Source organism: Triturus cristatus, chromosome 9, assembly GCF_964204655.1.
Source record: "Triturus cristatus chromosome 9, aTriCri1.1, whole genome shotgun sequence".
In the NCBI taxonomy this organism is placed as follows: domain Eukaryota; kingdom Metazoa; phylum Chordata; class Amphibia; order Caudata; family Salamandridae; genus Triturus; species Triturus cristatus.
The window spans coordinates 170,698,930-170,713,098 of NC_140592.1; the positions used below are offsets into that span (position 1 = coordinate 170,698,930).

The 14,169-nt window shown below is 53.7% G+C and overlaps 1 protein-coding gene across 10 annotated transcripts in view; it reads left to right on the forward strand.

Annotated features, from left to right (window-relative positions):
• The window catches only part of SLMAP (sarcolemma associated protein), a 1,011,035-nt gene that overhangs the window by 681,017 nt on the left and 315,849 nt on the right, over window positions 1-14,169 (forward strand). The gene's annotated exons all lie outside the window — the stretch shown is intronic.

Here is a 14,169-nt window from a genome sequence, read left to right on the forward strand (position 1 = left end):
CTTCCCATTCCAAGTCATTGGGACATTCGGGGACAAAGGATAAGCAGTCGAAGCATGCTTAGACTTCTCGTCTGTATGGCCGACGCGACGAAGGAGCATCAGCGTTCGAAGGCACGGTTCTTCGGAGTCGTTGCCAGGGCTGACTCCGAGCCTCCCAGCTTTTCGAGGAGCCGGAGCGACCCCCACTCAGATAAAAGAATTTTACAAGGCCATGTCTTGCGTATTTGAGTGTAACAAGCCCTCTGGGGTGCCTTCGGGCACTATTTGTTTCCGTGCCGGCAGCTTCAGCCTCTGCTCCAGTGGGCCGGATGGATCAGTTTCCAGATCGTGACTAGTGTTGGTAGTGCCACAGCGACCTCTCCTGATGCCATCCCGGACGCCGATGCTCCTGGCACCATCAGCTCCCACCAACAGTGCCAGCCCCATTTATATCCACGAATCAGACACAAAGTTGGAATGGAGTTGACCGACTCCGATTCCTGCGCTTATAGGACTCTTGTGTCCTTGGTCGGCACCTGAGCCCTAGTCTGAAGGGCTTGGCCTCAGGGAAGAATGGGAGGGGTTACTGGACCCTTTAGAATACCAGTTTGAAGGCCAGGAAGATATGGACTGTTGTGAGGAACTGGGTGATGTCAGTGGTCTTGACACAGTCCCAGTATGCGTTCTCTCCCTACCGTGGCTACGGAGGAGGGAGCATTATATCCCTTGGTGGTGAAGAGGTCAGCTGAGGTCCTGGATATCGAGTTGCCTTCGGTGGCAGTCAAGACTAACATCTTGACGGAAGTGCGACAACCGGGAGCTTCCGCTTCTGAAACCCTGCTCCTTTTCAATGGAGCACTAACAGATGTCCTACTGGGAACCTGGTCCAGGCCCAGCACAGGGGCTCCTATGAATAGGACAGATTCCTTCCGCCACCGCCCCGCACCTGAAGACTGAACTTCCTCCCCCAACACCCCACCCCTGAGAGCTTGGTGGTTCTAGCCTGTACATCCCATGGCGTGTTCCCTGCCGCACTCCCGGACAGGGAATCCAATAGTCTGGATAGCATGGGAAAGAAGAGGTTATCTTCCACCAGGCTTGCATTGTGGTCGGTGAACACTGCATGCTTATTAGCTCGCTACTCCCACACACTGTGGGACGCAGTTGTTCAAGTGCTGCCATAAGTCGTGGAGGAGGCCCGGGCCATTCTCTTCTAAGTGATTAAGGACGGAAGATATACAGCAAAAGTCACCATTAAGTGTGGTTTGGACACAACCGACTTGCTGGGCAGAGCGGTTTCTTCGACTGTGGCACTTAGACGCCATGGCTGGCTTAGAACATCTGACTTTTCAGGGGATGTCCATGCTTCCCTCATGGACATGCCCTATGATGGTAACAGTCTCTTCGGAGACTTGGCAGACTCTGCGCTGGAGCTCTTTAAGGACGCGCAAACTATGGCCAAGTCCTTGGGCTTCGTAGTTGCACAGTATCATCCCCAGTTTGCCTGTCGCCTTTTTCTTGGGGGTGGTGTTCAACTGTACTAACCCTATTCCAACCACCGCCCCGCGCAAGCTTCCCACACTGTGAGAGGGTGAGGGCACGGTTCATAACAACCCAGTGGGTCAGGTGGTCAGAGATCTGCCACAACCACCAATTCCCCTGCAGCCTCTAAGCCCTCCTCATCTTGCTCTACACGGTCATGGGCGTCCAGATGGTGGCAGAATCCGCTATCCTCTCCACCACTGGCAGTCCATAACATCAGACAAGTGGGTTTTACAGATTATTTGAAGGGGCTACTCCCTTCCCTTTGAAACTTCCCCCTCCTCCTTTGTCTCCATCTCACGATCAGCTGACGGAGGATCATTTGTCCATGCTCCGCGAGGAAGTCACAGCTCTCTTGCCCAAGGGAGTGATAGGGAGGGTTCTGGTGTCAGAAGTAGGCAGTGGTTGCGATTCCTGCTACTTTCTGATCCCCAAAAAGAACGAATGGCTTCACCCTTTCTTAGATCTGAGAACCCTCAACCACTTCCTCAAAAAGCAGAAGTTCAAGATGCTCACATTGGCTCAGGTTTTGTCTGTCGTAAACCCTGGAGACATGATGGTAGCTTTGAACTTTCAGGACGCTTCTTTTCACATCGCCGTCTTGCCTGCTCATCAGCGTTACCTGTGGTTTACGGTAGACCATGAGCACATTCAGTTACTGTTGCCTTTTGTTCTTACCAGCGCCCCCTCGGGTATTCACGAAGATGATGTGATGGTAGCAGCTCATCTGCAGAGATCAGGGGATGCCAGTCTTCACCCATCTTGACAACTGGCTGTTGAAGGCAGGCTCATCTCAGGTTGTCGTCTCCCACCCCCAGACTACGGCAAATCTCCTGCATTTGCTTGGGTTCACTATAACTATGTTTGTTACAGATATATCGTTACTGAAGGTAAGTAACTTGTTCATCTGAAAGAAAGTTAGTTATAGATTCCTTACCTTAGAATAGATACCCCAGCAATACCAACCCCACAGGTGGGTCTGCAAACCAAGATCACACCAGAAATTCCTGGAGAACAGAACAGCCAAAGAAGCCATCTCTCTGGACTTGATTGTCAAGACAGTAGTGTTTAGTAAAAGTTTGCAACGAAGCCCATGTAGCTGCCTGACAGATGTCATGCAGAGGAATACCTCGTCCCAGATCAGTGGTCGCTGCCGTCGCCCTGGTGGAATGGGCGCGCAGCGCCACTGGAGGCTCCTCCTTTGCTAAAGAATAGCAGGCTTTGATACACACAACGACCCATCGGGAGATCGTTCGTTTGTGTACGGCCCGACTTTTCTTGGCGCCCACGTACCCAGCAAAGAGATGGTCATCCACCCGTTTTGGGTCCAGACGGTGGAGCCTCTCTTCCTCTTTCGAAGGATGCGGAGGCGGGAAGAAGGTGGCCAAAGTGATGGTCTGCCCGATGTGAAAAGCAGTGACAACCTTGGGCAGGAAGGCTGGAGGAGTCCTGAGAACTACCTTGTCCCCAAGGACATACAGGAAAAGAGGGTTAGATGAAAGAGCTTGGAGCTCACTCACTCCTCTGGCAAATGTGATGGCAACCAGGAATGCAGTTTTAAGAATTAAAAGCCTCAGAGGACAGTTATGAAGCGGCTCAAAGGGAGCACACATTAAATAAGTTAAAACCAGATTCAAGTCCCAGTGAGGCATAACGAAAGGAATAGTAGGAAAGAGATGAGTTATGCATTTCAAGAAACGATTGAAAACCGGGGACTTGAAAAGAGAAGGCTGATCTGGAAGCCGAAGGAAGGCAGAGATGGCCGAGAGATAGCCCTTGATAGTGCCCAGAGCAGAGCCCTTCTGGGCCAAAGAAAGGAGGCACAAGAGAACCTCAGAATGAGGGGCAGAGAGGAGATCCACATCCTTTGCTGTGCACCATGCCACCAATTTGTTCCACTCACAGGCGTATACCGTCTTAGCGGAGGGACGCCTGACAGCCAAGATAACATCGCAGACTTCGGGAGGCAGGCAAACAACGTCTACTGCCGCCGCTCAATCACCACGCAAGGAGGTGGAGGCTGGACAGGTGGAGGACCGTCCCCCTGCTGCTGCGACAGAAGATCCTCCCAAACAGGCAGACTGGTCGGAAGATCGATGGCCATGCTGAGCAGCTCTGGATACCAGACTCTTTGTGCCCAATCCGGAGCCACAAGGATGACTTGGGCCCGTTCACACCTGATCTTCTTCAGCATTCTGGGCAGAAGTGGTATAGGCGGAATGGCGTACAACAGACCGCAACTCCACTCGCGACGAAAAGCGTTGCCTAGCGAGTGCCGCCTTGGAAATTCCAACGCGCAGAATTTCTGACATTGCGCGTTCTCTTCGGTGACAAATAGATCTAACCAAGGCTCTCCCCACTGTTAAGAGACCTTGCACCACCTCCATGTGAAGATGCCATTCGTGATCCATATTGCACCTACGGCTGAGTTTGTCGGCCCTGGCGTTCAATGAACCTGCCAGGTGTTGAACCACCAGAGATATGCTCTGATGTTCCAGCCATGTCCAGAGGTGTAGGGCCTGTTGACATAGGGTCCACGACCCCACCCAGCCCTGTTTGTTGCAGTACCACATGCGGTGGTGTTGTCCGTGAACACCTGCACTACTCTTCCCTGGACAGAGGGAAGGAATGCCTTGAGTGCAAGACAAATCGCCCGAAGCTCCAGAAGGTTGATGTGGAGCCCAGACTCCGCCGGAGACCAGAGGCCTATGATCTCCTCCTCCCCATGTGGCTGCCCCATCCCAGAAGGGATGCGTCCGTCACCACTGTGTGTTCAGGATGGGAATGGAGAAGGAAGAGGTATCTGCCGTTGACCCAATCCTGGTTCGTAAGCCACCACTGCAATGGTTGTGCAGTGCCCTCCGAGATCTGGACGCAATTGGACCGATTCCCCTGATGCTGCGCCCACTGGAGCTTCAGGTCCCACTGCTGAGCCCGCATATGCCACCTGGCATGATCGACCAGCGGGATGCAGGAGGCCCAGCAACCTCAGGGTCATTCTGACTGAAACCCCGGGATAGAGGCTGAAAGATCGGAATCATAGCCTGAATATCCCGTACTCCCTTTTGGGAGGATAGACCGGAAACCACGTTGTGTCCAGAACCGCTCCAATGAAGAGGAGCTTCTGAGAGGGAATCGGGTGTGACTTCTGCACATTGATTTCAGAACCCCAGCGACTGCAGGAGGTCGGCCATAGTCTGGAGGTGGGAGACGACTGCCTAGGGCGAGCCCGCCTTCAACAGCCAGTCGTCGAGATAGGGGAAGACTGAAACCCCTGATCAGTGCAGATGAGCTTTGACCACCGTCATCACTTTTGTGAACACCCGAGGGGTGCTGGTAAGCCCAAAGGGGAGCATGGTAAATTAAAAGTGCTTATTGCCTACTGTAAACCCCAGGTAACGCCGGTGGGCCGGCAGGATGAGGATGTGGAAGTAAGCGTCCTGCAAGTCCAGCGCTACCATCCAGTCTTCCTGGTCGAAGGCAGACAAGACCTGAGCAAGCATCAACATCTTGAATTTCTCCTTCTGGAGGAAGCGGTTGACGTTCCTGAGATCCAATATAGGACGCAGGCCTGTGTCCTGCTTGGGGACCAGAAAGTAGTGGGAGTAACCACCACGACCTACTTCTGGGACAGGAACGCGCTCGATGGCTCCCTTGGCCAAGAGAGCCGTAACTTCCTGCTGGAGAAGGGCTAGGTGATCCTCCGATTTGCGGTGGCATGGTCAGAGGGGTAGCCTCGAAGAGGGAGGGAGTAGCCCCTTCGGATTATCTGCAAAACCCACCTGCCGACGTGATGGTGCGCCAGTGGGGAAGGTGATGGCGAACCATCCCGCCCACTGGCGTTTGATGGGCCTGAATTGTCAGACTAGGCAGGTTTGGTGGTATCCCGCCCACAACGGATGGTAAACTTTGCCTCATCCCTCCCGGCGGCAATGGCCTGGCAGAGAGCACTGTCCGGGCCTCCTCCGGACACTGAGGCAGCACCTGCGCAACTGAGCCCCACACAGAGTGGGAGTAACGGCCTAATAGACATGGTGTGTTTACCGACCCGCAGTCCCAAGCTGGTGGATGAGAAAATCTTCTTCCCAAGGTGGTCGAGCTTCTTGGATTCCCTTTCCTGGGGACTGGTGGGGAATGCGCTCTTGGAAGTAGAGGCTTGGACCACCTAGCTCTCAGGGGTGGGGTGTTGGGAGAGGTAAGTGGGATCGCCCGGAGCCAGGCGGTGGTGTCGGGCAATCATCCTATCCACGGGAACCCCCGTGTTGGGCCTGGACCATGTGCCCAAAAGGACGTCGGTAAGGGCCTCATTGAACGGAAGCAGAGGCTCCAAAGAGCTCACTGCTGGCTGAAGCACCTCTGTCAGGAGGTTAGTCCTGACTGCCACTGTAGGGAGTTCAAGGTTGAGAGCCTCGGCCACCCTACGCAACACCACTGCATATGACCTTATCCACTGTAGGAGGAGACAAAATCCCAAGGTCAGGGGAGGTGTCCAGACCACTGGCATCCCCCAGTTCCTCTCTCCAGTCCTGTTCACCGGCCATCTGGTCAGTCAGAGGGTCTCCTGACCCCCCTCTCAGTCCTCATCCTCTGGGTGCCAATCTGGCCGAAAAGGGACCCCAGGAGTGAACAGGGGCACAAAAATCTCTCTCTGCGCCGGATCCGACTTCGGGCGACGCTGGGTCCACATCAGGATGGAGGCCAGGGTCGATGGCGGGGGGCGGACCGGCGTCAAATGCAGTAGTGATGGAGGCGTAATCAGGTCAACCGGCGCCGATCCGGATCCAGGCCTGGCTGCAAGGGGGGCCGCCAGAGCCGTCGGTGGAGGAGACCTAGGCCCCCCAACCGAGTCCGGGGGACCCACAGGCACGTGATGGGTTCGGGCCACCCAAAGATGGCATGCATCGCCTCGTAGAATGTACAAAGCTGGGCGAGAGTCGCTCCGGGTCCCGGGAAGGAAGGGAAACGCGGAGTTGACTCTTCGGGCTCAGGCTGCGGAGCCATGGGTGGGGTACCACCTGCATCCGACCGACGAGGAGAAGTCGAAGAGCGATGATCCTTCTTCGACTTCTTCTTATGCTTCGACTTGCCCGACTCCGAGTGCGAAGACTTCGATGACTTGAACGAATGGTGATGGCTCCGCAGCCGGTCCCTGGACCTCCCTCGCGACAGGGACCTCAAATGGCGCGGAGCCGACTGCCGGCGCTCAAGTCTTTCGGGACCGCTCCCGCAAAGCCTTCGACACCATCGACCGGCAGTCGGAGCACGACTTGGGGTCGTGGTTGCGCTCCAGGCAGAAGAGGCACACGTGGTGCGGATCCGTCACCGACAAAAGTCGGTGACAGGAAACGCATGCCTTGAAGCCGGGCAACCCTCGTGCTCTAGAGTCGATAGACTCAAAAAGAAGTCGAGAAAAAAGTCAGTCAAAAAGTGACTGGAGGTACCTCTCTCTCCGGATCTGCACTGGCTGGCGCGGAAAAAGAAAGTTCTGGAGTATCTATTCTATGGTAAGGAATCTATAACTAACTAATGTTTCTTACAGATATATTGTTACCGAAGGTAAGTAACTTGTTCTTCAGGGAGATTTCCTCTGTGGAGTTTGAGTGCCATTGCTTTTGTAAGTATGAATGTGTGTGGGGTGGCGTGTTGTAACACCTGGTATGTACGGTAGAGCAGTCCCCGTATGCCATCGAAAGATCGCACCAGCGTCTCGAAGGGAGTAAGTGGCCGTGTTGCCCCCTGTGTGTTTATTGGTGTGAGTAGCCAGTGCCTGAGTTGTTAATATTGCAATCTAGCTGTATCAGTAAGGTGAAAGTCTCTCTTGCATTGGCCGAAGGTCTTAAATACCTCGCCCTCGCCCCAGGCTAAAAATGATTACGGCTGCAAGCGAGGATAACGGGCCAGTGGGGTGTTGGGCGAGGAGAGGGAGGTGAGGCCCCTAGAGACTGCAGTTTTATCTCCGATATCGAGAACCGTTTTTGTAAGAGTGGCAATGTAGGCACTTCGGACTGAGTATGTCTCGAGAGTTAGGCCAGGAACCAAAGGGGTCTACAAGCCACAGCAAAGTCCATGTGAAACCAATGCTTTTCGCTTTCGCAAACTACCCATTCTGATATGTAGTGAAGGTGTGACGCCCAGTAATACTCCAAGAGGTTGGGGCAAGCAAGCCCCCCCGTCCCTGGGCAACATGAGAAGTTTGTTGGGGGTATCTCATGCGTCTCCTTCCCCACGTCGCTTTGAAGGGGTAAAATGTCTGCCTGCGGGATAGTCGGTGGGAGGGTTTGGAATAGGTACAAAAGTTTTGGTAAGCTGCACATCTTGACTGCGGTGAGACGCCCAAGTCAGGACATGGGAAGTGTTCTCCCAAGTCTCTGATCCTCCAGAACGGATTGTCTACGCTCCGATCAATTGGCCAGGGACCATGAGGACAGGAAAGAGGTCACGTTCAGACCCAAATAACGGATCGAGTAATGGGCCCATTTGAATGGAGTGAGTGATTGTAGTTCGAGTGCTTCCTGTGGAGGAAGTGATAGATTCAGCGCCTGGGATTTGGCCATGTTTATTTTGAATCCCGAGAGCTTCTCAAATAATTGAAGGAAAGATACTAGTGTGGGCAGGGAGATCTTAGGATTGGTCATTGTAAGTAAAAGGTCATCTGCAAAAAGGGCCATCTTGTGTTCAGTGCCGCCAAAGGGGATGCCCTTAATATTAGAAGCCTGGCGTATGGCTATCGCCAGTGGCCCCACCACCTGGGCGAAGAGCAAGGGGGCAAGCGGGCAACCTTACCGGGTGCCTCTGTATGTATATTGGGGGAGAAGAGATGACCATTAACTTGAATCTGTGCTGTGGGGGCAGCGTAAGACGCCATGATCCAGGATGTCATAGTCGGGACTAGACTGATTTTCTGTAGGACTGCGTGCAGTAAGACCAAGCCAACCCGGTCAAAAGCTTTTTCCGCAACCAAGGATAGTAAACATGCCAGAATGTCTCGACGGTAGACTTTCTCCACCAAATGCACTACCTGACAGATGTTATTCACGCTCTGGTGCTGGCGTATGAAACCCAACTTGATCTGGGTCTACCAGGCCGGGTAAATACGGTTCCATGCAGTTAGTCAGAATTTTAGTGTAGATTTTCGCATCCGTGTTGAGCAGGGCGATAGGGCGGTAGGATGCACAGAGGTGGAGGGGTCCTTTCTCGGTTTAGGGGTGAGGCCCGTGGTTTCGAAGAACGAATTGAAGAGGCGTAGTAGGTGGTCTTGTAGCTGAGGCAAAAACATGCGATCGAATGAGACCGGGAGGCCATCTGGGCCTGGGGTTTTGCCCATTGATAGATCTTATACTGCCTGCTGTAGTTCGGCAAGCGTAATCTGGGCCTCTAGGAGATGTGTATGGTGGGGGTTGAGGAGCGTCCACAGGCAAGAGGTGAAGAGCTAATGTCCTCCTGGGTGGAGTTTTCCTTGCTATAGAGAGCAGTGTTGAAAGAGTGGAACGCTTGTTGTTTATCGCTCTTGGAGGTAGCCCATGTACCATCTGCGTTTTTAATCTTAGAAATGGTGGCCCGGCCACCCGGGTGTGGAGTCGAAGGGCCACATTTGATCCCACTTTATCCCCTCCCTCATAATATCTTTGCTTTCATGCCAGAAGCAAGCGCGCCGCCTTGTTTGTCGGAAGGACCCTCAGGTGGTCCTGAAGTAAAGTCTACTGCTTCTTATGTCTTCGGGAGGGTGCAGATTTGTCCAGTTTCTCCAGAGCCTTGATGTCCCTGGGCAGACCGGTTTCCACCAGCCGGGCCTCCGGGTGCAGGTGATTACGATTGAGGTAATGACACTTCGAGTGGTTGCCTTAAAGGCGTCCCACAGGTCGTGTCCTGGGGTGTCAGAACGTTTGCCTCAAAATAGGCTGAGATCTCTCGCCGTATGTCCTCCACATGAACCGGGATATGGGGGGCAGAGCCGCCAGCGGGGAGGTGAGCGTGGCGTGGCATTGCGCTTAGATTCTGCACGACCACCTCGATTTTGGGGTGGTCAGAGATACAGATGTCTGAGATGTGCGCCGACACCAAAGTTTTTATTAACGAGTGTGAGAGAAAAAAATAATGGGTGAATACGAACTGTGGACATGAGAAAAGAAAGTGCTCTTTGGTGTCTGTGACTTTATACTGCCAGGCGTCTAGGAGGCACAAGTCCGTAAAATCCGTATTCAGTGTAGCTGACATCGCCCCCTACCCTGGAAGGAGTCCGTACTATGGTCCAGATCAGGATCCCAAACCATGTTATAATCCCCACCGATGAGTAAGCGCCCTCCGTCCTGTGAGACTTGTTCTTTCAGCAGGGTTCTGAGATATTTGTCCAGTGACTGATTGGGCACATGTACGTTACAGGGGGAGAGGCTGTGCATGGAGAGGCTGTGCATTTTGTTGGACTCTAATTTTGAGGTACCAACCTTCCCTGTCCCGCACCAACTGGGTTACCTTTAAACAGAAGCTTGCTTTACAGAGGAATGCTCCGGCCGTCATGGACGGGGAAGACACCTTGATTGGGTCAGGTGTTTGTGATGGGACATGCAACATGGGTCTGATTGTAAGAGATGTGTTTCTTGTAAAAAAAATGACGTCAGGGTCATGTATGAGAAGTTAACGCCAAATCTGGCGCCGCTTATTAGGAACATTAAGCCCCTTCACATTGAACGAGAGGAATTTAATGTGTGGTGCATCAACCGAAACGAGATGGACAGCTGCTATGGCATGGCGAGTATGGAGAAGTGGCCACCCTGGGTGGAGAAGGAGCCAAGCCTGGAAGTCTGAGTGGTCGTGAGCTATATTCCCGGAGAGTGCCCTCGTTCCAAGGGGCAAGAGGGTAGGGTGGAAGGAAGTGATGATGTCAGCGTGGTGTGCCAGCATTTGTGGTAGGTTGCAATTCTCCCCTTGAGATGGACAGAGACCGAAAGGAGCCAAGAAAGTCCCCACCTCCAACCCAAAGTTCCCCAGGAAGAGGGTGTAGAGGAAAGGAAATGGGGAATCAATAACAAGATGCTAAAAGGCCAACAGGACCTAAAATCATGTATTCAAATCCTGGAACGACCCATTTGTCTGGGCAAGGGCCATTCTGGAGATGTCACTCCCCAAGGAAATGAATTGAGTAGGAGGGGCGTGGAGAAGAGTTCCATAAATTTTCCAGTGTCCGAACCCCGCAGCCAGCGAACATCAGGACGGGAGGGAGTCCTTCTATGGGACGGTGCAGTCCTGCACCCAGACTATTATAGGGTTTGCGGAGGCAGGCTGTGAGAAGGCCTGCAGGGGCGAGTATTCAGACCAAAAGTCAACAGTCTCTGCCAACTCTGCTTAACTCTATTCTGTGTGTGCCGGGACTGGAGTTGCATTGTGCTGGTAATCTGAGCTTGATGAGGCCATGATTTAGGGCGGCTCTCAGCCAGAGAGGTAGCAGGCTGGCAGTTATTCAGAGGCTGTGTGGGATCAGTTTGGGTACTGTGCTTTGTCCATGGAGCAGAGGTGTTGAATGATGTCTTGTTTGACTTGAGAAGATGATTTTTCCTTGGCGTGTGCCCTGTGTTTGGAAGGGGGGGCACTGTGGACCACTCGGGTGTATAGCGTCTTTGGGTGAAGCATGAGAAGGTGCAGGGCTGGCATCCCGGGATGCCATTGGGAGGTGCAGGAGTTGTTTTGCATCTCGCAAGCAGCGGAACACCTGACGTTTGCCCTCCCAAGTAAAGATTAAGTCAAAGGAGTGTCCACACTGATATTTGATATTGAGACCGCGTAGTTTCTGTGACAAGCTTAAAGTCCCTACGATGCTGCAGCGTCACCAGAGCAATGTCCTGGAATATTTGGATAGGGTGCCTATTATAGAACATCTCCACCTTACTTCGTGCGGCTTCTAAGATAGTCTCTTTTTCCATGAGGAAGTGTACTCGTGTGAGTATGTCGGGTACAAAGTCTGAGCGACCCCGGGGCAAGACAATTCAGTGGGCAATGTTCAGGGCCAGCGGGGAGGCATCCTCATCGCCTCTGAACATCTAGAGGAGGTCCGCCTTGAATGCCATGATGTCTGATCCTTTCCCCCCTTTGGGGATCCCCCTGATGCAGAGTTTTTTTTCTCCTACTCCCTATTTTCCAAATCTTCCTGCTTTAGCTGGATGTCAATGTGTTGCTCCACAAGGATAGCCATTTTTCACCACAAGTTCTCCTGATCTTCTGAGCATGTGTCCGTCGTACATTCCAGGTCATCAACCGGACCCCCAATCTCTACAGCGTCCCACCTGAGGTCATGGAGGCAGGCCTTGAATTCGATTTTGATGGAGGGAATCTCTGACTTTATTTCCTGAAGGAGGATTTTCATGAAGGCCTGCTTGAGACGGCCCATCGTGGATTTGCTGGGAGCTGTTGCTAGCGGGGGGTCCGTGGGGGCCAGTCAGTGGGCCTGACTAGAGCCACATGGAAGCAACTGGGTTGTCTCTGGAGGAGGCGGCTGAAGCGTCTTTGCCAGTTTTTGTGCGAGGCATGGCCTAGAAGGAGCCCCATTGAAAGTAAATACCCAACTAAGGCCTCAGGAAGGCCCTGAGAGGAAGTCGATGGTCAGAGTAAGGGTTGCGCCACCATGGTTCAGCTCTCTCATGACCGGAACCTTGTGTCCCTCTGAGCCGGGGCAGTCTTTCTCGGCTTTAAGTTGGGGGTCCAAGGAGCAAATGTAGGCTAGTTCCTTCGCCCTTATCAGGTCCAAAGAGTTCCCCCTGCGGGGTATGGTGTCCACAGCCTACCCAGCACTCGTGGATGTTAGAGGATCTCCAGAGCAAAGGATTCTCTGAAGTACAGTCCGCCCAGGGAGTCCGAGAGGCACACTGGCCCCCCAAGGAGTCTGTGGCCATGAGGAGCTCAGAGTAGGCCCCACCAGCATGCCATCAGTGCTATATGCTAGGCAGGAGGGGTTGGAGGGTTAGTGAGAGCAATTTTGGTGAAATCCCGGCAGAGCCACTGTGTAGGGCCAGTAGGGTCTCGAGGCACCCCCAGGAGACTGAATGGGTTGGGGTTTCCGGCCGCGGGAAAGGAAAAGAGCCTGGGGGGGCCCAAGGTGTCTAGCGACCGGGGCCCGTGTTGGCAAGAGCTGCAGTGAGGCCTCACAATGGGGCTGGGACTATGGTCCGGATGCGGAGGAGAGAAACCCGCTGCTCAATGTTGCAGCCGATAGCCCCTTACCTTGATGGCGGAGTCCCTGCGTTTATCAGCGTCCGTGCAGTGTGGGTCATCTGTTTGGACCAGGGCTCAGGCTTGATCTCCTAGTAGTGCGCAGGGGATGCGCATTTCCAGGCACCCCCAAACCCCTCCCCTGCTGTCAGTAGGGTGTCAAGAGGTGCCGCGGATGTAGGTAGAGCAGCCCAAGGAGGTGCCAGGGAGCCTAATGCACCGCAGGCCTCAATATCACTCACAACCAGGGCCCACAGCAGCGATGTAGGCCAGAGACCCTTGGGTGTTGCCAAAGCGGGTGCTCCGCCGGGAGATCAAGAGACTGCCGTGGATTGCTGGCCGTCTGGGCTCAGCAGGGCGGACCACCAAGAAGCGGGCAGTCCAGGCCTCTCAGCCTCCCCCTTGCAGGCCGCACCCCTTCGGAGCTCTGCCAGTCTCCCTCTATTCCTCCATCAGCAAGGGGTCGCGGCCAAGTGTATCAGCGCCCCAGACGGGTCGTTTCACGGGGCCACTAGGCGGGACGTAGTCTTGCCCTCCTGACTGTGCCCCAAGCAGGGTCCGCCACTGGACCCAGAGGCTGCAAGATGGTGGGGCAGGTCGGCCCGGGCCGTCTCTTTGCTTTCTCGTGAGATGTGAAGAAGGTGGGCGGGAGGAGGTCGGTCTGTCCCCTCAGCCGCAACAGGAGGCAGGTCATCCCCAAAGGTTCAGGAGGCAGGGAGCAGATTAGTCATAGGTGCGCAGGAGCAGCAAGCGATCTCTCCATGGGGCTCAATATGGTGCCTTCAGCTGCAATCAATCCCGGGCAGAAGCTAGCCGGTCCGTTGTTCGACCATGGCAGCTCACAGCACATTCTGGCATCAGCTAACAGCAGTTAGTGGGTGGGGCAGCCCCGATGGCCATTTTCTGGGTCCGATACTACGGGCTCTGCTTTGGCCGGATGCGGGGGAGCGGAGACACCACAAGGCACATCTCACTTAATCGGCAGCTTGGCCACGCCCCGACTTTTCATTCTTAAGAGGCCTGTGTGGGATTGCTTGAACCAGGTCTCCCTTAAACACTTATTTGCAACCTTGCGATTTTCTGAAGCAGCAATGTTTTTTAGTGTCAGATGTGGGAAATTATTTCTTCATTCCCCATCCTATTGTAAGAAGGAAAGGAGGGTTTAATCTTGCCTGTATATCATCATCCTCCTACATAATTGCCAGAATGTTAGAAGTTGTCTGTGGTCAATCTGCTGCAGCCTACGTTGGCTTTCGACTTTCTCCAAAAAGTGAAAGGTGAATTGCTTACATTAATCTCAGCCACTGCTAAAAACTCTGGCCAGCATCTCATCAGTCTGTCACAAACTACCACGCCTCGTACCTAAATTGGAACACAAGCCACCCCAGAACTTTTTTGGAATAGTTAGGTCTCCTCAATGAGGCATAGCTTGAGTCTTGTTGCATCAGACCC